Source organism: Nycticebus coucang, chromosome 8, assembly GCF_027406575.1.
Source record: "Nycticebus coucang isolate mNycCou1 chromosome 8, mNycCou1.pri, whole genome shotgun sequence".
In the NCBI taxonomy this organism is placed as follows: domain Eukaryota; kingdom Metazoa; phylum Chordata; class Mammalia; order Primates; family Lorisidae; genus Nycticebus; species Nycticebus coucang.
Window position 1 is genome coordinate 90,076,428 of NC_069787.1, and position 22,011 is coordinate 90,098,438.

The window sequence follows — 22,011 nt, forward strand, 5'->3', positions numbered from 1 at the left end:
CTTTTCTTGAGAACATTCCGTGATGGAATTGGAATTTCAGCACAGGTCTGTTGCGTTCCAAAGCCCACATACCATCTGCTGTACACATTCAGTCCTTTCAGAATCTTGAAGAAAGTTTGCAGATTTTCACAATGCGATTGTGAAAGATTTGTAAAGAAGGGTTGGTAGTGATGTATATTGGTGTGTCTTAGTGATCAATGCTAAGAATCCTATAAAAACACATTCTCCTCCCATGTTTTTTAGGGCTATTTCTAAGGCCTAATTTTAGGTTCTACTTCACCTGCTTTTCATGGGTGAGTTATTCATGAACATGATTTGGGAATATTTCAAGCTGAAAATCATGGCACAACCTACAAAACAATCCTTCTCTCCACTAGAATGCACTATTGTTTTATGCAAGGTGAGAACATGGCCAGATTTCAAAGATGAAGAAACTGAGGCACCAGGAGGTTAAGTGGCCAGCCAAGGTCACATTAAGAGAGTTTCACTTTATTAGTAGAAAGAATCTTTGTTTAAATCTATCCAAATAGCCAACTAGTTAACTATGGAGTGCCTACCTTGCTTTGAACACTCTCCCTGGAGCCGGCTCTGGAGCTATTCACCACCTGGAGGGACACATGGCAATTTAAGAAGCTCAGAGAGTCAAAGAGATGGGGATGATTTTGCCCCTGAGAGTAGCTCTCTTGCTTTGCACTGTTGGGAAAATAATTTAATTAAGAATTGGGCAAAATCCCAATGTTTTTCAGATGAAGACAGGCAAGCCAAATAGCTAGGTCAAGGGCAAGTTGGGAAACCAGGGTTCTCTCTAATCTCTAGGGTTTTCTTGACCAAAAAAACCCTTAAATCGGGTTGCAGTTATTCAACAGCCGTGACACTGAGTCAGGAAGAAACCTTTGGACTTGGATTCCAGCTCTGCCACCTTTTAGTCCTGTGGCCCCAGGGAAGTCACAATCTTTGAACTGTGGTTTCTTCAGCTTCATGGTTTGAAAAAAATGTGGGAATGGAGGGTCAGAGCCAAGCTCACAGACATAGAAGCTGAAGACAAATTTCTTAGCCTCTCAAGCCAGCCATGACTGGCTTATCTGTGGTTACCATAGTCTCTTCAAATCACCTATGAATTATTTTCTCCACGGCCATAAGTGAAGGCAGCAGGGAAGGGCCTGCAATCTACACCTGTCTGTATCTGTTAGGGTATCATCTACTCTGCTTCCATCAGGCAGTTCAGCTTTCTGAGGGTGATGAGATGTGCACTGGGAGGTGAGGGGCAGACCCTACACCGGGGGCCAGGCTGACCCACCCTCAGAATCGCTCTTTCTGAGGCTGCTTCCTGAGTTGTACAGTGGGCTTATTGCTTTCTTCCATTGCTGTTGCCTACTAAACTTAACTAAAGGCTCTGTCCTGCTGCTTGACAAATGATCATAAAGATCATAAACCAATGTTACTGCACAAAATAAGCTTTGGAAGTAAAACTATTCTACATAAATGATAATAAAAAACCATGACCTTTACCTGGGTAGGAAAGAAAAAATACAGTGAGCTCAGCTGTGACCTAGTTTCTTATTACACAAGAAAGATAATTCTCTTGGGAAGATAATCAGGCAACACAGTTGGCTCTGAATTAATACGGATCAGGCCAAATGGTTAGATCAGGGTTCTCAGCCCAGGCCACATATTAGGATCACCTGATGTACTTTAAAAAAAACCTCAGTGCCCGGACTGCACGCTAAACCAATTAAATCATAATGTCTGGGGGAAGAATCAGGCACGAGTAGTGTTTAAAGCACTCCAGGTGATTCCAAGAAGTAGTGGCTGAGAACAACTGCCTCGGGGGAAGCCAGCTGCCTACTAATGGTGATTTTTAGCTGGTGGGCCATGGCCTACTGGTGTGCTGTGAGAGGATCTTAGGTGTGCTGCGAATATTTTTAAAGATCATTAATTAAATTGTTTTTGAAAGAAGTTCAAAGCACAGTAAGTATATTCCTTTTTTTTTACTTTTTAAAAATGAACATAATTTCAGTGTGCCACGGAAGTTTAACTGTAGGTTGAAGTGTGTTGTGAGATAAAAAAGATTGAAAAACACTGCTGCTAGGTTAGGATTTTGGAAGAAGCCCCTTAGCCCTTGTACATCTCTTCTACTTGATCTGCCTCAGTAAATTCCTACTACTCTAATCTTTGAGCAATGGTACCATCCACACTGACCAGGTTTGGTGACAATTGGATTGGTTATTGTTTTATATTGATTTTGAAAGGAAGTAGAGAGGGTGGACTTGAAAACTTACTGTAATTGGTTAATTTCAGTAGGAAGTGGGCATGTTTTTTAGTTAGGATTAGATTTAGTTGGATATAATGAAAAATGCAAAATAACAAGGTTGTGTTTTTCTTTCTTTTGAGACAGAATCGCACTTTGTCAACCTCAGTAGAGTGCCATAGTGTCATAGCTCACAGCAACCTCAAACAAACTCTTGGGCTCAAGTGATTCTCTTGCATCAGCCTCCCGAGTAGGTGGGACTACAGGTGCCTGCCACAACGCCTGGCTATTTTTAGAGATGGAGTCTCGCTCTTGCTCAGGCTTGTCTTGAATTCCTGAGCTCAAGTGATCTTCCTGCCCGGGATCTCCCATAGTGCTGGGATTATCTGAACCTGAGCCTGGCCAATAACAGAGTTCTTAGCAAGACAGATGCCTTGAGGTGGGTAGTCCAATGCTTGCAGAGCAACTCTGTGGTCATAGAGGATATTGAGTTTCCTTCTACTTCCCTTCTCTACCAAGAATGGGGCTTCCATTCTTGAGGTCACCTCAGGATCCATAATGGCTGTTGGAGAGTTAGCCATTATTATCCACATTTCAGCCATTAAGTAAAGGAAAGGGAGAATGGGCAAAAAATACCCAGTCTGTTTCCTTTAAGGAGACTTCCTTATATTGCCTCATAGACCAAAACTTTTCTGGTACCTACCTGCAAAAAAGGCTGAGAAGTACAGTGTTTTAGGTAGGTACATTGACATCCCCAATAAAATTAAACTTCTCTAAGGAAGGGGCAAATGGTAGCCAACCAGAAGTTAGTGCCATGGAGTCATTGCAGATTCAAAGCTTGACTGTTGGAAGGAACTGGAAACTAGGAGGCAAGAGAATTAAAAGTTCCTGAGGAAAGAATAATGACTATTCATCTGGTCCCCAAAAGCTTGCAGCCATGAGTTTTTCAGTAGAGAAAGAGTGTTTTCAATTGTGCACTGGGTCAAACTCTAGTTCCTTTTTGAAAAACTGCTTCCTTTTTTTCCCTGAATGTTTTTTTTTATTAAATCATAAACACATAGATCATGTATACATTAATGCATTTATGGGGCATAGTGTGCTGATTTCATATAGAATTAGGAACGCTTACATCACACTGGTTAATATATACCTCATCTCATTTACTTAATTATTGTGTAAAGACATTTATACTCTATACTAATAGATCCAACATGTACCCTTGCGTTATGCACCATAGGTATGATCCCACCATTCACCTTCCCTTGATCTGACCTCCCCCCTCCTCTCCCAACCCCCCTCGTTCCTCCTTCATCTTGGGCCATAGTTGTGATCTATTCTCAAAAAACTACTTCCTAAGAATGGCTGTCTCAGCTTAGTTTGGGGATCAGCTTTTTCAATAGGTCAGCCCCCTTCTTGAAGAGCCTGGACCTAGAAGGTGTTGCAGCTTCCTATCTGCCTATTTCTAAATGGTAGAATCATTGATTGCTGGATCTGAGTCAAAAGACATAGAGCATAACTATGGCAGACCTTGGCTGAATCTTGTGAATTGAACCCTCTGCTCCCTTGGAGAGTTAGTCACACCCTCCATAACTCGTAGTCCCAGCAGGAAACAAAATCTAATTCAGTTCAAAAGACTGTCATGAATGGACTACAGGCAGTTTTTGTTTTATATGATTTTGTAGAAAAGGGAAGAGAGAGAGAGAAAGAAATAAAGAGAAAGAAATAAATGAACAATTTCCCCCACCAGACGCTGGAAAGGAAGTTTGCGAATCAAAAGTTCAGTGGACTTCTGATAACGTCTAGTTTCACGGAGTGCCAGGGTACCAGGCCTGTAGTAGTGAGGCTTCTTCACCTCTCCAGTAGAGGGCGCACTCTTGCCAGTGGCTTTTGTAGCCAGTTGCTTCCTGGGTTCTTTACCACAGGTGGATTTGCAGGCAGTCTGATTTGTAAGAGCCATGGTATAAAGACCACCTTACTTAGCCCCCTTCTTGGGCTGGAGCTCGGCGAGCTAGAGGTGGCGCTGGCGTTAGACAGCGACGGCGGCGGCTGGCCCAAAGTCTTTATTTCAAGGGATCCTCCTGCCTAGACCAGCAGTGCTAGGATTACAGGTGTGAGCCACCATGACTGACCTCATCCAATGTTTTTTTTTTGTTTTTGTTTTTTAAATTTTTACTGATGATCCCCCCAACTCAGTAGATTTTAAGAAGATAGGTTAGGTCATTGTCAAATTACATTCCAAATACAATGGTACATCTCTCTCAGATGTGACTGCATGGAAAGCTTATCTCGTGGGATCAAGTTTACTTTCTGACATGATAGCTTTCGTAATTTACATAAGGGATTTTGTGCATGCATGTTTTAGTTACATCTTTGGAAATCTATTGGGGCATTCATTAAATAAACCAAAACTCGCCGTTTGAACAGGAAAGAGGGTGCTGTTCTGCAGAATCCCTAATTTCTGTGAATGGTTTATGACTAGGAGACACCCTGCTGCTCTGGGGCAGTGCAGGGATGATCCCAGTTCTAGAGGCCTCTTCACTAAACCTGTCTAGAACATGAACACTCCTCAGTACCCAGGTATGTCACCTCTGCTGCCAGCTTCCTTGTAAGAGGACTGGGAGGATCAGCAACTCAGAGTTGGGAAATCTCTCCACCACTGCCATTCTAGGTAGGACAGTTCTTTGTTGTGGGGCTGTGTGTGCCTTGCGGGGCATTTTGCAGCATTGCTGACTTCCATCCACTAGGTGTCAGCAGTACCCCACTCCAGCTGTAAAGGCCAACTTGCAGTTACTGCCCTCTGTAGAGTGCATTAGCGTCATAGCTCACAGTTATCCCCTGGAGGGCAAAATCACTCTCAGTCTGAGAACCCAGTTTCTGTCACTTAACATGACATAAGGAAACCTTGTTTTCCAAATCAAAATTCAGGATATACAATAAAGGCTTAAACAAACACACAAACAAAAAAACAAAAAAACCCTCTCGGGTGAATTTATTTATTCACCCGCAGGGTAGGATTTCTTCCTGCTCTTTTCCTCTTTATTACGGAATTTCCCTTAATAAATCTCTCATATGTTTAATCCCATCTTGGGCCTATGCTTCTTTGAGGACTTGAACTGATACAGTGATTCAAAAAATAAACAAGAAAGAGAGAGAGAGAGAGAAAGGAACTGGTGACCAAGGAAGCACATGGCCACAGAGAGTGCCCCTCAGATGGCTTTAACAGAACCTGCAGCAAGGAGGAGAGTTGACTGACAGCCTTGGCTGCCACTGCTGGGGATCCTAGACCAGACTTTCCCTGGCTGCATATGGGCAATGCCTGAGCATGGTAGGGGCATTACTACTGACCTCTTTCTGCCCTATGAGTGTGACTGTTCTCTCCCTCTCTCTTTTTTTGTTGAGACAGAGTCCCACTACGTGGCCCTCTGTGGAGAGCTGTGACATCACAGCTCACAGCAACCTCCAATTCTTGGGCTTAAGCAATTATCTTGCTTCAGCCTCCCAAGTAGCTGGGACTACAGGTGCCTGCCACAATGCGAGGTTATTTTTTTGTTGTAGTTGTCATTGTTGTTTAGCAGGCCCAGGCGGGGTTTGAATCTGCCTGCTCAGGTGTACATGGCCAATGCCTTAACCACTGAGCTACAGGCGCCGAGCTGAGTGAGACTGTTCTCATGGGGAGTTTTAGCTGGGGGACTCCCCAGAGACCTGCCTAGATGTTCACAGAACTGTGCTGTAGTCTGAGCTTTTACCCCCTGCCCCAACCATCTTGCCCTCTCCTTTATAGGGGTGTGGGATCTATATTGTGGACAGCTCACCCTGCCTAATTCTGCTCCCTCAAACACTGGCTGCACAGATATTTCCCCCAAAACATCCTTTATGCTTCAAATCCCATTTTGTTGTCTGCTTCTCAGAGGACATACAGTAATGTTTTGTAAAATAAAATTATACAAAACAGTATAATATGTAGCAAAACTACATAACAACAAAACTACTACTAAGTAATTGAATAATTTTATCACTTAAAGTCAAGGATGTACCAGAAAATCAGAATGTACAATTACCCTCTTTTCCTTTAGATGTGTTCTCCTAAGAATGGATTGAATTTCTAAGTGAGAATTATCTGTATAAGGAAAAGCCTTCCCCACCCCTCTGCCTGGAACCTCCTTAGATGATATAGAAGACACTAGCACACAAATCTTAATTCCTTTTTCCTTTTCTTAACACAGCTTTGAATCCCATTCTATCTAGATAGAGGACTGGAACCCTGGATCTATTTGGTGACAGGGATTTGACTGCTCTAAGCTATTTCACCCCTTACTCCCAAACCAACCCCCCTCCTATTCTTGTCCATTTTTCCTCCTCTTCCTCTTGAAATGTGACAGTTTTATTCCAACATGAAGATACGGGACTGGGATGTAGAGAAGGCTAGAACAAGGCTCTGCCCTGTAATGAGAAAGAGAAGAGCAGTCCCTGCCAGCTGGCTCCGACTGGCCAGGTGCTCAGAGCTGGGCTGCAATGTTCTGTCAAGCCAACCAATCTCATGGATCACCAATGTTAGACAGGGGCTGACAAAAAGAAGACCATTCTGTAATCCTGTGTGAGTACAGACAAAAACAAGGTCACTGTGCAAAACATGAGAATCACCAAACACCCAAGCCTCACCTAACAAGGGTGACTGCTTGCTGTTTCTTTAATTGATCACAGCGTTAGCTGAGCTGTACCATATAAAAATAAGATCTGCTGTCATAGTATTGATCCTGTTTCCTGACAGCATGCAATCCAGGGCAAAACCCTGCTTCCTTGAGATTCTCCCAAATCGCTTAACACACACCCAGATTCGATTACAAACCCCTTCTAACACCTTTTACTGAGGTGCCCATCACACAGTCTTCTTTCTTGCCCTAGTGCCATGGGGCATAGACAGTTGGTGGTCAGGGCTTGGCCTGTTTAGTGACTTTAGCTCCTGGATCAGTCTCCAAGGTGCTGGATTCATCCTAGGAAAGAAAAAGACAGTAAATTAAAGACCAAAAGACCAGGAGGAAGAGAAAAGATTTTAGGACATACAGCTGATGTGTGGATGAATCTCCTGACCAGAGGTCCAACTCCGCTGTAGTTGCTCTGTGACCTTGAACGATTCATGCAGAGTCCTCCTCATTCGCAAAGTGGAAATATATTTAACCTATAAAATAAGTTCTGAATGAATCAAGACTGGGAGGAATCACACACAGTGGCTGGCACCCAGAAAACACTTGCCACATGGGTGGGAGAAGCTGGCAGGCTGAGGAAAGGCTGGAGGTTCTGAGAAGTGAGGAAACAAACTGAGAGGGAAAAATCCGGTCATGTCAGGGAGAGAGAGAGAAGCTAAGAACATCAGAGGGAAACAAAGCTGGAAATAGGAGACAAGAAAAGACCAACCTCATCCCAACTGTGAATTCTGTCTGATCCCCTTCCAAGGGAAGAGCGATGTGGGGAGGCACCAGGATTAGCAGGGCAGCGAGACTGGGCAGATGAGGGCTGGGAGGGCAGGAGGGGGGTGTCTACCTCTAGGAATGGGCTCCAGAATTCCACCTTTGCGTGTTGGCTCAAGAGCAAGCCACAGACGGACAAGTGTTCCCCTTACCTTCCTTTGTGGGTTAGAAGGGAGCTAACAAGGAGAAGACTCCCTGGCACGTACCCGTCTCAGCCTCACAGCAGCCTGTGTGAGACTCCCCCCAAGTCTCCACCTTGGGTCCTCCGAGCAGCGACCATGTCAGAAATGTACAGGTTTTTCAGGAGGAAAAATAACAGTGAGAGTCACCTTGCAGAGATTTAAACAGACTAAAGTTAACACTTTAATTTTTTTTCAGACTCCCCACATCTTTCTTTTTTTGAGACATCTTTCACTATGTCACGCTCAGTAAAGTGACGTGACGTCACAGCCACAGCAACCTCCAACTCTTGGGCTCAAGCGATTCTCTTGCCTCAGCCTCCCTAGTAGCTGGGACTACAGGCACCTGCCACAATGCCCAGGTATTTTTTTTTTTTTATTAAATCATAGCTGTGTACATTGATATGATCATGGGGCATCATTCACTAGCTTCACAGACCATTTACCAAGTTTCACATATACCCTTGTAAGATGCACCGCTGGTGTAATCCCACCAATCCCCTTCCTTCTACCCACCTCCCCCCTCCCTCCCCTCCCTTTCCCCCTTCCCCCTATTCTTAGGTTGTAACTGGGTTATAGCTTTCATGTGAAAACCCTAAATTAGTCTCATAGTAGGGCTGAGTACATTGGGTACTTTCTCTTCCATTCTTGAGATACTTTACTAAGAAGAATATGTTCCAGCTCCATCCATGTAAACATGAAAGAGGCAAAGTCTCCATCTTTCTTTAATGCCCAGGTATTTTTTAGAGACGAGGCTCCCGTTCTTGCTCGGGCTGGTCTCGAACTCATGAGCTCAGGCAATTCACCTGCCTTGGCCTCCCAAGTGCTGGGATTACAGGTGGGAGCACCAGCCCAACACCTTAACTTTTTAACTAGTGGGTGGAAATGAGAGTGTACCAGTTAGGAAAACTAATTCTTCTAGAAGTAACTAGATCTAGAAGGACTGAAATTAAAGCGGAGAAGACAGAAAGGTGCCTGGACGGTTTTCTGTACTTCTGGGGAGCAAGGGCAGGAGCAGCAGCGAGGCTGCCTGTGGGGTAATGGTCCTGGCAGCACAGCTGGTAAGCGGCACTCTCCTACCTCCCTGCTAACGTTGGCAGCTGTGTCCTCTAATTGTGGGAGGCCTGTAGGGTCCTAAGTGGGGAAATGCATGTGCCAAAAGAAAAAGCAGGTCAAAACCATGATATGGGGTGTGTGATAGAGCAAACTGTTTTTGCTTTTATGGGTGAAAACGTCAACCAGAAACTTACTTGGTAAGCCCTTAGTGCAGTGTGAATAAAGGGGGCTCAGTCTCCACTCCCCTCTGTCCTCACTTGGGGTTTTAGCAGGTTCTTGCTATCAGTTGGTGGCCTCAAATCTGGTTTTAATGGGCTTTTGGGTCCTGATGAGGGAGGGCCCTGGGTTCCCTGCTGCCTAGCGCCTCACAGTCCCCCCCACAGTGCCCAGCTCTCAGCCTCTGACACACCGTGTCCTCGGGCCATGTGTAGGGCTGGGCCAGCCTGGGCTAAAGAGGCTAATACATTGCCAACTTGGGACTCGGGCTCTCCACGACTGCCCTGGCCTCCGTGGCCCTGTCCTCCCCACCTCCTTCCATACCCCCCACTCCATGCCCTCTCTAGCGCCAGTACCTTCTTTCTCCAGGATCTTTTCACTCCCTGCACAGCTCCAGTCCAAGCATCTTTTGCCAGGTTGTCCTCTCCCTGCTCGATTTTAAACATAGTTGAGAATCATGGCTTGGAAGTGGAAGGCAGGATGAAAAGAAGGGAGATGGGAGACAAGGTGGCTGGAAGCCCCCAGGTGAGTCTGGCCTGAGGGCCCTGCATCACAGCACCCAGAGCTTCACCTTATCAGCAGAAGCCAGGTCTGGGAGAGGCTGGGGCCACTTAGGGTCTTTGGATAGGGACTTCTGGAGTATACCTTGGAGATGTCTGGGAAATGATGTCCCCTGAGCACCAGCAGTCCTTTAATGTGGACTGAGCTTGTGGCATGAGCCATTATGTGGGAATTTGCCAGGGGCATTTCACTGATTCCCTTCTCCTTTCCTCATCACTTGGCATCTCCAGGAGGCTGCGTCCAGGGGGGCTAGAGCCCAGGGGACAGTGTGCGTTGTACAGAAGCTCATCCTTAGCACAGCCATTATCTTCAAAACCCTTTTCTTGACTTTGAACCCTCAAAGAATGTAGGAAGAGGGACCCAGAAAATGTCAATTCAGATGGCTGAGATGGGACTAAAACATCCTAGAGATGCCAAACTGTGTATGATGAGCTGGATCAAGAATGCCCGAGAGTGCCATCCTCCCCTACGGAGCCTGTTTGCTTCTTTTTATTCCCTGGTGACCTAAATTTCCTGTCCCCTTCAGATATAACAGCAGGCTTCTGCTCCTACAGGAACAGCAGTTCTCTATGCAGAGGTTTGGGCTTAAGGTTATTGTTGAGGTGAGTCTATCTCTTACAGATGCAAAATCTGTTGTAAGCTTTGGCTGCTGTGGCCTTCAGCACCCTGAGGGCCATGATGGGAGGGCATACCTTTCTTTTTCAGTATCCAAAATGAAAGTTAGTAAAGAACATCACTGGGAAACCATTGCAATACGTTTTAGTTTATAGATTATGTAGCTTGTTTGCTAATGTAGTAACTTACAGTGTGGTCTGTTGCCCTGGGAGCAGAGCTAGAAACAAAAGCTCCAAGTTGGGAAAACTGAATACATATTGGCCAAACATCCTCCTCACATTTTATTACCACCCCTCCAGCCTCAGCCCTGCATTCCTTCCTCTTCTAGTTTAGAGGTGTCAACAGCTCAAGAAAACATCTAATGGAAAGGAGACAGCAGGCCTCTGGCTTGGTGCCATGCTCCTTTAATGAACAGATGCTGCTACCTAAGGTTTGGTTTTTGTTTCTTATGTTAAGTAGATTTCTTAAAATTTTTTGATTAATATGAGGGTACATATGATTAGGTTGCATTGTGGGCAGTTGTAAAGTAAAGTCTGAGTTGCAGTCAAGTCCTTCACCCAGGTAGTGCGCCATATACCGCTGCATTCTACCTGTTAGGTGAGAATTTACCAAATTCTTTCCTCTTCCCTCCACCCCCTTCTTAAATTTAATTGTGTTTTTCTCTTGCGTGGGCCTGTAGTTGTTGATGTACTAGTTTCAACACAGTATTAAGTACATGGGATGCTTGCTTTGATATTCCTGAGAGACTTTACTTAGGAGAATGTTCTCCAAATCTATCCAGGTAAATACGAAAGATGCAAAGTCTCCATCTTTTTTTTTTTTATGGCTGAATTGTGTTCCATAGCATACATATACCACAGTTTATTAATTCATTCATGTGTTGATGGATACTGGGTGGTTTCCACATCTTTGTGATTATGAATTGAGCTGCTATAAACATTCAAGTGCAAATATCCTATGATAAAATAATTTTTTTTTTTTGCCTTCTGGGCAGATACCTAGTAATGGAATTGCAGGATCAAATGGAAGGTCTTTTAGCTCTTTGAGGATTCCCCATACTTCTTTCCAAAAGGGCTGTATTGGTTTGCAGTTCCACCAATAGTGCATAAGTGTTCCCCTCTCTCTGCACCCAGGCCAGCATCTGCCACTTTGGGATCTTGTGATGGGGGCTACTCTCACTGCGGTTAGGTGATAACTCAAAGTGGTTTTGATTTGCATTTCTCTGATGATTAGGGATGGCAAACATTTTTTCCTATGTTTGTTGGCTATTCATCTGTCTTCTTGGGAAAACATTCTGTTCAGGCCTCTTGCCCAGTGATTAATGGAGTTGTTTGCTCTTTTCTTGTTGATTTGCTTGACTTCTTTGTAGATTCTAGTTATTAGTCCTTTGTCAGATTTGTAACATGAGAATATCTTCCCCCATTCCAAAGGTTGTCTTCTTTTTTTTCTTTGCAGAGCACTTTGCAAGGAAGAAGGTTGTCTATTTGCTTTGTTGATTGTGTCCTTAGTTGTCCAGGGGCTTTTTTTTTTTTTTTTTACAATGAGAATATACGTATTCATTTATTACTTGTGAATTATAATTATTTAGAAATTGAATTGGCAGGCACACAGTAGAATAAAATGAAGTTTTGGGAATCTGCCCTGATTAAACTCGCATGCGATGGGAGTCATACACTACCCACCCTAAATCTTCAATGTCTGGGCTTACAGGTGCCTTCTCTGTTCCCACCAACCAAACAGCAGAAAAAAGGACAGTTTATAGGTGGAAGCACAGTCCTTCTCCACAGTTACTTTATCGGACTTGGATAAAGTGGACTTGCAGCGCTATGGAGCACTCAGTTGAGAAAGGCCCACAGAGCACTAGATTGGAGTTGTAAAATGATCTTTAAGAGTCTTGTCTTCTGCCTTGTAAGTTTCAGCCTCTACTTAAAGAAATAGGTCGGGAGCGTCTGTGGTTCAGTGAGAAGGGCAACGGCTCCATATACCGAGGGTGGCAGGTTCAAACCCACCCCGGCCAAACTGCAACCAAAAAAAATAGTTGGACGTTGTGGCAGGCGCTTGTAGTCCCAGCTACTTGGAAGGCTGAGGCAAGAGAATCACCTAAGCCCAAGAGCTGGAGGTTGCTGTGAGCTGTGATGCTACAGCACTCTATGGAGAGACTCTGTCTTTAAAAAAAAAAAAAGAAATTGGTCAATGCTGGGCGGTGGCTGTGGAGCAGTGGGTAGGTGGGTAGGGTGCTGGCCCCATATACCGAGGGTGGCGGGTTTGAACTGGCCCCTGCCAGCTGAAACAGCAGTGGCAACAGCAACAAAAAATAGAGGAGTGTTGTGGCGGGCGCCTGTAGTTCCAGCTACTCCAGAGGCTGAAGCAAGAGAATCGCTTAAGTGATTAAGAGTTGGAGGTTGCTGTGAGCTGTGATGCCACAGCACTCTACTGAGGACGATAAAGTGAGACTCTGTCTCAAGAAGCTGGCCCTGCTGGAACTGCTCCTCCAGAAGACTGCTTACTTTGGTATTCTTTTTCCTTTCATCATATTTCTTCTGAATTTTTTTTGAACGTTTTTTGTTTAAAATCTCTTCTTCTTCTGGAGTCAGCTTGGCTCCTTTCTTGCGGCCCAGGGGCAGTGCATACCACCGTTGGTACGGTGTGCTGTCAATAAGCACAGTGCAGTTCTTCACCAAGGTCTCGGCACGAACCAGCTCATTATTGGATGCATTGTAGACAACATCAATGATCCTTGTTTTCCTAGTACAATACTCTGAGCTCCAAGAGAAGTTCCCACGTCCAGCCTCAGGGCACGGTATTTCTTGTTACCTCCCCAAACGCAGAGGGTATATATTCGGCGGGGCCAATCTTAGTGTTAGCTGCGGGGCGTCCCGACTCACACGTCCACTTCTTGTGGTAGGGCTTTCTCTTGCCCCGGGCTTGCGGTGCGTGTGCCAGTTGTCCCAAGAGATGCCCACCGCTCTGCGCTGGCTAGAAAGAGCTGTCCAGGGGCTTTTTAACTTGATCAGGTCTGATTTATTTATTTTTGGTTTTGCTACAATAGTCAATGGTGTCTTCTTAAATTCTTTAGGCCAATGTCCGAGTTTTCCCCACACTTTCCCCCAGCTTTTTCAGAATTGTGACCTCCTGGCCCTCCCTGCCCACCATGTGTCTGAACTCTCACTCCAGTCGTTTACAGGGCAACTTCTTCTCCATTAGCACACAGCAGTGTCTTACATATAGTGGATACTCAGTAAGAATGAATTGAGTTAAATGAATTGAACTGGGTGTCCAGCAGAATAAATACCACATAGCTTAGTGTCACCAGTGCTAAAATTCTTCATGCAGAAAAAAATCAGATGTGATGCCATTTTCAATTATTACTCAACTCTTGGCAAGAATTTGAAGAGAACTAGAAACACCTTAGTATATTTGTGAGCAAAATCTATGCTGGCAGCTATTGTAGCAAGTGTAAATTTTCATCTTAAAAGTTGATGTCCTTGTCCTGGAGAAAATAAATTAGATTGACATTTTAGCACCAAAGACAAAGGCCTTTTTTGTTTGTTTCAAAAGGTCCTTGTTTTCCATGTTGCTTAAGTAAAATGTAATTGAAAATGTAAGTTCATCAAGGATATATTGACATGATTTGACACTAGACTTTTTTCGTTTTAAGTATAAGGCATTTTGATCTTCATTATTAGAAGTACATGTGTTGCAGGTGTTCCTCAGTTATTATTTGTAGAAATGTCAACTGCATTGTCTTTTTTTTTTTTGTAGAGACAGAGTCTCACTTTATGGCCCTCGGTAGAGTGTCGTGGCCTCACATGGCTCACAGCAACCTCCAACTCCTGGGCTTAAGCAATTCTCCTGCCTCAGCCTCCCGAGCAGCTGGGACTACAGGCACTCGCCACAATGCCTGGCTATTTTTTGGTTGCAGTTTGGCCGGGGCCGGGTTTGAACCCCCCACCCTCCGTACATGGGGCTGGCGCCTTACCGACTGAGCCACAGGCGCCGCCCAACTGCATTGTCTTTTTAAGACAGTGAGAAAGACTTCTGAAACATCTGATTCTGGAAGGAAAAGGAACATGTTTCCCAGTTATCCTTCTTTGGACTGGGCCTCATTTACTTTATCTGTAAAATGAATGAGTTGGTCGCTAGATAACCTTTAACATTTCTTCTAACTCTGATTTGCATAGTTCTTTACTTTTGCCAGCTGAAATGAAGAGCAATTGGTCAGCTAATATAAAATTAGGAATCTGTCTTAGCTTTTTTATTCTTAAAGTGTTGGAGGTTAAAAATAATATTTTCCTCAAACTTCATGAATTCTTAGTTGGAAGAGACTCTTGTAACAAAAGACAGATCAATAAGAGAAAAATAAACAGAAGTTTATTAACATGTGCCTTTCTTGTGTGCACAGGAGATACCCAGGGAATATGTCATCAAAGAGTTAGCTTTGAATTCCAGCTTATATAGCATCTTCAATAAAGAATCGTACATTTATAGAGAAATGACAAGACAAAGGAAAGGATTTTAAATTTCTAGGTGTGGCAACGTGTGAGAAGGTGAAAAAATGGAGTTAAAGGCTAATTCATAAAGCCTGTTAGTATAGATTTTCTTGGCACCATCTTCAGGTCAGCTAGGTCTAAAGTTGTCCACAGTGGTTAACCCTTGTTTTCCCTGGTAGAAAGGGGTGGACATGGATCCCCTTTGTCTTGGTGAATTTGTGCCCTGCTTTTATGCAAACGGAAGGAAGGCAAAGCATTTTCCTACAATGGCTTCTTAATTGTCTTCAGCTCAACAATTCTTATGCCAAAGGGGTGGCAAATTCTTGTCTCTCACATAAGGAAAGGCTTTTGCCTCCACTGAGTCTGTCAGGTTGTTTGCGTTTATACAGAAGTCTTTGCATCTGAAATGGAAACTCTGAACATGGCAGGAGCTCAAAGTCAGACCTCTGTAAACCAGGCAGTGCTTAGAATGAGTCACAGACTATCTTACAAATATGAGAAGTTCTGATTAATTATTTTCTTCTTAAAGAAATTTTATTGAGTTATAATTTACATATAACAAAATATATCCATTGTAAGTATAGTTGATCCATTTTGACAAATGTTTATTCTCATCAAGATACAGAATGTTTCTCTCCAGAGTGTTCCTTCATATTTTTTGTAGTCAAACCTCATCAGACTGACTCTATAGTATAGATACAGCTTCCTTTAGCATCCTTTTTGCTGATTTTCCTAAAGATACAGCAAAATCCCTGCAGTTGTGGGCTTTTACACTAGGCCTGGAGGCATGAGCAATTCTTTAGTTGGTTCAGGCCCCCATTTAGGCAACTTGGTCTATTACTGGAGGAGATAAGACTCGTTAATTCCTTGGAGGATGTCCCATATGGGGGCTTCTTGCTTCCCTCAGACTCCCCACCCCTTCCCATAAGTCTTTTTAAGGCCTCCACTGCCTGTGACTCTAATCCTTCCCTTGGAATAGAGCATTTCCAACAGGATGAGACAGTTCCTGCTTGACCTTGAGGCAGCTGACATCAGAGGAGTCTTCTTCTGTTTGGGTTTTTTTCTGCTGCAGTAGAGGGAGCCAGCCCTGCAGCTCTGCGTGGGAAATAGCGAGGACAGAACTACTGGTATCTTGGATGCCTTTGTTCTCCTCTAGACAGTGGTAGTCTGTTTTAGGAAAAACACTCAGCACACAAAATTTTTTTACTTGTTCTTCTAAAGAACTGTAATAAATATATACTCAGTGGGAAAAATAATGGTACGCTAAGATGGCAAAGTTGTTGTCAAAGCTGCAGGGGGTTTTGGTCTAGGTTCAGTTGCTCATAACACAAAGAGCTAATTATTGAGACAATAGGATTGCCAAGGAAGAAAGGAATCTTTAATATGACAGACGCCTCATCAGGAGAACAGGGAAAGCTGCCTCAAATCTGTCTCTCCAACTGCGGAGATCAAGGGCTTTTAAAAGAGAAGCCACATGCCTGGGGGCAGGTGAATCTTGGTGTCAGAAAGTCTGTCCAGGGGCCTTCAGTGTCTCAGTTCCTGTGTCTTGCAGAAAATTCACCACTTCTGGGAAAGAACTCAAGAGGTCAAGCAGTTAGTTAACTGGGGAGAAGATTATAAAAGAGCACATATGGGACAGCTATTGAAATTTGTTCATAGAGCTGGTTATAAAGTTACCTATAAAATTATAGATTAATATCCTACAGGGCAATAAAACCATAACTTTTAAGGTTACTTTTTCTATTAGACAGAATTCATGTGCATCTCTGAGGATAACTATTTCTAATTATATTAGAGTTCTACAGAGAAACAGGCCAACGGGACGTGTATAGATACACACTCACACTGTACATAGTGCATGTGTATGTGTGTGTATATATATCTATATATATATAGAGAGAGAGAGAGATTGATTTATTATAAGGAATAGGCTTATGATTATGAAGGCTGAGAAGTTGTGACCCAGGATAGCCAATGGTATAAGTCCAATCTGAATTGAGTTTGTAGGAAGAAGACCAATGTCTCAGCTCTAAGGAAGGCAGAGAAAGAATTTTTTCTTTTTCTACTCCAATCAGGCCTTCAGTGACTGGATGAAGTTCACTCACATTGGGGAGGGTAGTCTGCTTTACTCAGTCTGTGGATTCAAATTTTCATTTCATCCAGAAACATCATCACAGACACAGCTAGAAATAATGTTTAATCAAATATCTGGGCACCCCATGGCCCAACCAAGTTAACACATAAAATTAACCATCACAGCAACTTATCAATTGTTTGCAAATGAACATTTACTCTTAGAGTCTAGGTCCCAATCAACAGTAAATCAACCAAAAGTTTCTTTTCCCTAGGGCATTAACTGGCCCCTAGTTGAACTCTTTAGTTCTTGAGGAGACTGACTAATTTGGTCATCATTTTGCCTGAATTCCAAGTTTTGGATAATTTTTCTTTTTTTGTAGAGACAGAGTCTCACTGTATGGGTAGAGTGCCATGACTTCACATGGCTCACAGCAACCTCTAACTCCTGGGCTTACGTGATTCTCTTGCCTCAGCCTCCCAAGTAACTGGGACTATAGGCGCCCGCCACAAGGCCCGGCTATTTTTTTGTTGCAGTTTGGCGGGGGCTGGGTTTGAACCTGCCACCCTTGGCATATAGGGCCAGTGCCCTACTCACTGAGCCACAGGCACCGCCCGTTTTGGGTAATTTTTCTAAACATCGTTGATCATAATTTTGCAAAACAATAACCAAAACTGCTTAAATCAAAGGGACAGGTGCTGAGATAGATCAGGGACTCCTCTTAGGGCTGCTGGCTCCCTCAAGTATGGAAATAAAGGAAAATCTTGACTCTCCTCAGGAGATGTGCCGACACCATCAGGTGTGTTGGTACCCTGTGGAAATAATAGAGAGCATCTTGACATATGTTTGTGAGCTAAAAAATAAAATCCTAAGGCAGTGGTTCTCTTTTTTTTTTTTTTTTTTTTGTGGTTTTTGGCCGGGGCTGGGTTTGAACCCGCCACCTCCGGCATATGGGACTGGCGCCCTACTCCTTGAGCCACAGGCGCCACCCAAGGCAGTGGTTCTCAATCTTCCTAATACCACAACCCTTTAATACAGTTCCTCAAGTTGTGGTGACCCCCAACCATAAAATTATTTTTGTTGCTACTTCATAACTGTAATTTTGCTACTGTTATGAATCGTAATGTAAATGTCTTATATGCAGGATGTATTTAGGCAGCCCCTGTGAAAGGGTCTTTTGGCCCCCAAAGGGGTTGTGACTCATAGGTTGAGAATCACTGTCCTAAGGCCTCTTGGGATCCCAGAAACACCTTAAAACTGAGTTTCTAGTGATGAAGAGAGGGAAGAGATAAAGCACAATTCCATGCTAATGATTTCGTTCATAAATATTCATGATTCCTCCTATAGCTTGTTGAATATGTATATTTGATCCCCTTGCTCAGTATAAAATCCTATTCCTTTTGTCTCTTCCTTGAAGCACTTGTGCCTGGCTTCTGTCCGCTGCTCTGCTTCCCAACCTATTGTAATGGCTGCACAAATAAAGAGAAATAATGCTCTACTTTTTTTCCTAAGTATAAACTTTATTTTTTTTTTAGTTAACATTCTTAACATAAACCCCCACTGATGGAAAATGCAGATAAAGGAGACTGAAGAATTGAGCTCTGATTGCCATTCTTTGTTCTAATATTCCTTTCTGCTAATCCAAGAATCTCTAAATTCACCTCTGCCCCCACTCAAGGTATTTCACCTTTTGGGGCCAATCCAAAGTATAACCTCCATGTATTTTTTTTTTTTTGAGACAGAGTCTCACTATGTTGCCCTTGGTAGAGTGCCATGGCATCGTAGCTCACAGCAACCTCAAACTCTTGGGCTTAAGCGATTCTCTTGCCTCAGCCTCCCAAGTAGCTGGGACTACCGGCACCCACCACAATGCCTGGCTATTTTTTGGTTGCAGTTGTCATTGTTGTTTAGCAGGCCTGGGCTGAGATTGAACTCACCAGCTTCGGTGTATGTGGCTGGCACCATACTCACTGAGCTATGGGCACCAAGCCAATCTCTATGTATTTTGCCTAGTTGAAATGAACCCGTCTTTAACAACCCTGGCTTGTGAGCCATTGGGTAGTTCAGGTCTTAATTGTTAGCTGCTCATTTTCCTTGCTATAGCATTACCATGTCATTAAAGTGCCTCTTTCTCCCACTGCAGGTCTTGGCTGCAGTGTCTGGCTTTGCTGTATTGGGTGAGCAGACCCTGGTTTGGTTCATTAATGTTATTGGACAAAGAGGGTCTGGTTGCCTGTCACTTTCAGCTAATATATAGAGACAGGGATAGGTCTACCAAACTTTATTTGTCAGAAGGCTGGGATTCTGGAGAACAGTGACAGTAGCCTCTCCAAGACTGTTCTGTTCTTCCATTTCCAAAATTACAATTTCATACATTTGAGTTCAAAGAGAAACCATGTTAACCCTTATCTTCAACAATAATTGGCAGAACCCATGATCCACAATAAACAAAAATCAATATAACTCTTGGTCCAAAATAACATTTCTTTATTATTTATTTTTTTGTTTTTATTAAATCATAACTTTGTACACTGCATTTATGGAGTTCGGTGTATTGATTTGATATACATTGTGAAATGCTTACATTGAACTAACACATCCATCACAATTATACTCTTTTCTTAATAGTTTTGAAATGTACATTGCATCATACACATTAGGTGAGGTCCCTCCAAATACCCTTCCTCCCTCCCTCTCCCCTCCCCTCTCTCTCCTTTTTCCTTCTACTTTCTGGATATAGTTATGTTTTACCATTCATATGAATGAGTAGATGATTATATATTGATTTTATAGTAGTATTAAGTACATTGAATACTTTTTTCCCCCATTCTTGAGATACTTTACTAAGAAGAATATGTTCCAGCTCCATCCAGGTAAACATAAAAGATGTGAAGTCTCCATCCTTTTATGGCTGCATAGTATTCCATGATGTACATATACCACAATTTTTTAATCTATTCATGGGTCAGTGGGCACTTGGGCTGTTTCCGTGTCTTGGCAATTATGAATTGGGCTGCAATAAACATTCTGGTGCAAATGTCTTTGTTGTAGAATATTTTTGATCATCTGGGTATATACCTAGTAGAGGGATTGCAGGATTGAATGGCAGGTCTACTTTTAGTTCCTTGAGTATTCTCCAAACTTCTTTCCAAAAAGGTCGTATTAGCTTGCATTCCCACCAGCAGTGTAGAAGTGTTCCCTTCTCTCCACATTCATGCCAACATCTGTAGTTTGGGATTTTGTGATGTGGGCTAATCTTATTGGAGTTAGATGATATCTCAAAGTGGTTTTGATTTGCACTTCTCTGATGATTAAGGATGATGAGTATTTTTTTATTTGTTTGTAGACCATGAGCCTGTCTTCATCAGAGAATTTTATGTTCAAGTCTCTTGCCCACATAGAAATGGGGTTATTTGTTCTTTTCTTATTGATTAGTTTGAGTTCTCTGTGAATTCTAGTTATCAGACCTTTGTCGGAAGCATAACCTGCAAAAATCTTCTCCCATTCTGAAGGTTGTCTGTTTGCTTTACTTACTGTGCTCTTGGCTGTGCAAAAGCTTTTTAGTTTGATCCTAGTAATGTATTTTTGGTGTTGCTTCAATTGCCTGGGGGGGGTCGTCCTCATAAAATATTCTCCCAGGCCAATTTCTTAACTGTTTTCCCTACACTCTCTTCTAGTATTTTTATAGTTTCATCTTTTAAGTTTAAATCTTTTATCTAGTGAGAATCAATTTTTGTTAATGGTGAAAGGTGGGGGTCCAGTTTCAGTCTTCTACAGGTCGCCAGCCAGTTCACCTAGCACCATTTATTAAATAGGGAGTCTAAACCCCACTGAATAGTTTTGATAGGCTTGTTGAAGATCAAATGGCGATAAGTAGCTGGGTTCATCTCTTGGTTCTCTATTCTGTTTCATAAATCTACCTCTCTGTTTTTGTGCCAGTACCATGCTGTTTTGATCATTATAGATTTATAGTATAGCCTGAAGTCTGGTAATGTGATTCCTCCTGATTTGTTTTTACTTCTGAGTAATATATTTGCTATTCAAGGTTTTTTCTGATTCCATATAAAATGAAAAACTATTTTTTCAAGCTCTTTCAAGTATGACAATGGTGCTTTAATAGGCATTGCATTAAATCTGTAGATTCTTTGGGTAGGATGGACATTTTAACAATGTTGATTCTTCCCAGCCATGATCATGGTATGTTTTTCCATTTGTTGACATCTTCAGCTATTTCTTTTCTCAGAGTTTCATAATTCTCTTTATAGAGATCTCCTTTGTTAGGTAAATTCCCAGATATTTCATCTTCTTTGGCACTACTGTAAAAGGAATAGAACCCTTGACTATATTCCAGGTATAGGATCATATGATCAGTGAAGAGTGAGAGTTTGATTTCCTTTGACTCTATTTGGATACACTTGATCACCTGCTCTTGCTTGATTGCAATGGCTAAGACTTCCATTACTATGTTGAATAGCAGTGAAAACAGTGGGCATCCTTGCCTGGTTTCTGATCTGAGTGGAAATGTTTTCAATTTGACCTCATTCAATATGATATTGGCTGTGGGTTTGCTGTAAATGGCCTCTATCAGTTTAAGAAATGTCCCTTCTATGCCTATTTTCTTAAGTGTTCTGATCATGAAAAGATGTTGGATATTATCAAAAGCTTTTTCTGCATCAATTGAGAGAATCACATGGTCTTTGTTTTTTATTTTTGATGTGTTGTATTACAACACATTTATGATGTGTTGTATTATATTTATAGATTTGCGTATATTGAACCAACCCTGTAACCCTGGAATAAAACCAAATTGATCATGCTGTATAATTTTTTTGATGTGTTGTTGAATTCTGTTTGCTAAGATCTTATTGAATATCTTTGCATCGACATTCATTAATGATATTGGTCTATAATTTTCTTTCTTTGTTGGATCCTTTCCTGGTTTGGGGATCAGGGTGACATTTGCTTCATAGAATGTGTTGGCAATTATTCCTTCTTTTTCTATGCTTTGGAAAAGGTTGTATAATATAGGTACTAATTCCTCTTGAAAGGTTTGCTAGAATTCAGATGTGAAGCCATCTGATCCTGAACTTTTCTTTTTTGGGATATT

General features: G+C 42.6%; 1 long non-coding RNA gene across 4 annotated transcripts in view; it reads left to right on the forward strand.

Moving 5' to 3' along the window:
• The first annotated feature begins 553 nt into the window (after positions 1 to 553).
• The window catches only part of LOC128591738 (uncharacterized), a 65,925-nt gene continuing 44,467 nt past the window's right edge, over positions 554 to 22,011 (forward strand). Inside the window, exon 1 of one of the 4 annotated variants that reach the window (XR_008381640.1) lies at positions 554 to 1,968. This is a non-coding gene — a long non-coding RNA (uncharacterized LOC128591738). The remainder of the gene's footprint in view (positions 1,969 to 22,011) is intronic. The other 3 variants (XR_008381643.1, XR_008381642.1, XR_008381641.1) reach the window with 3 other exon arrangements.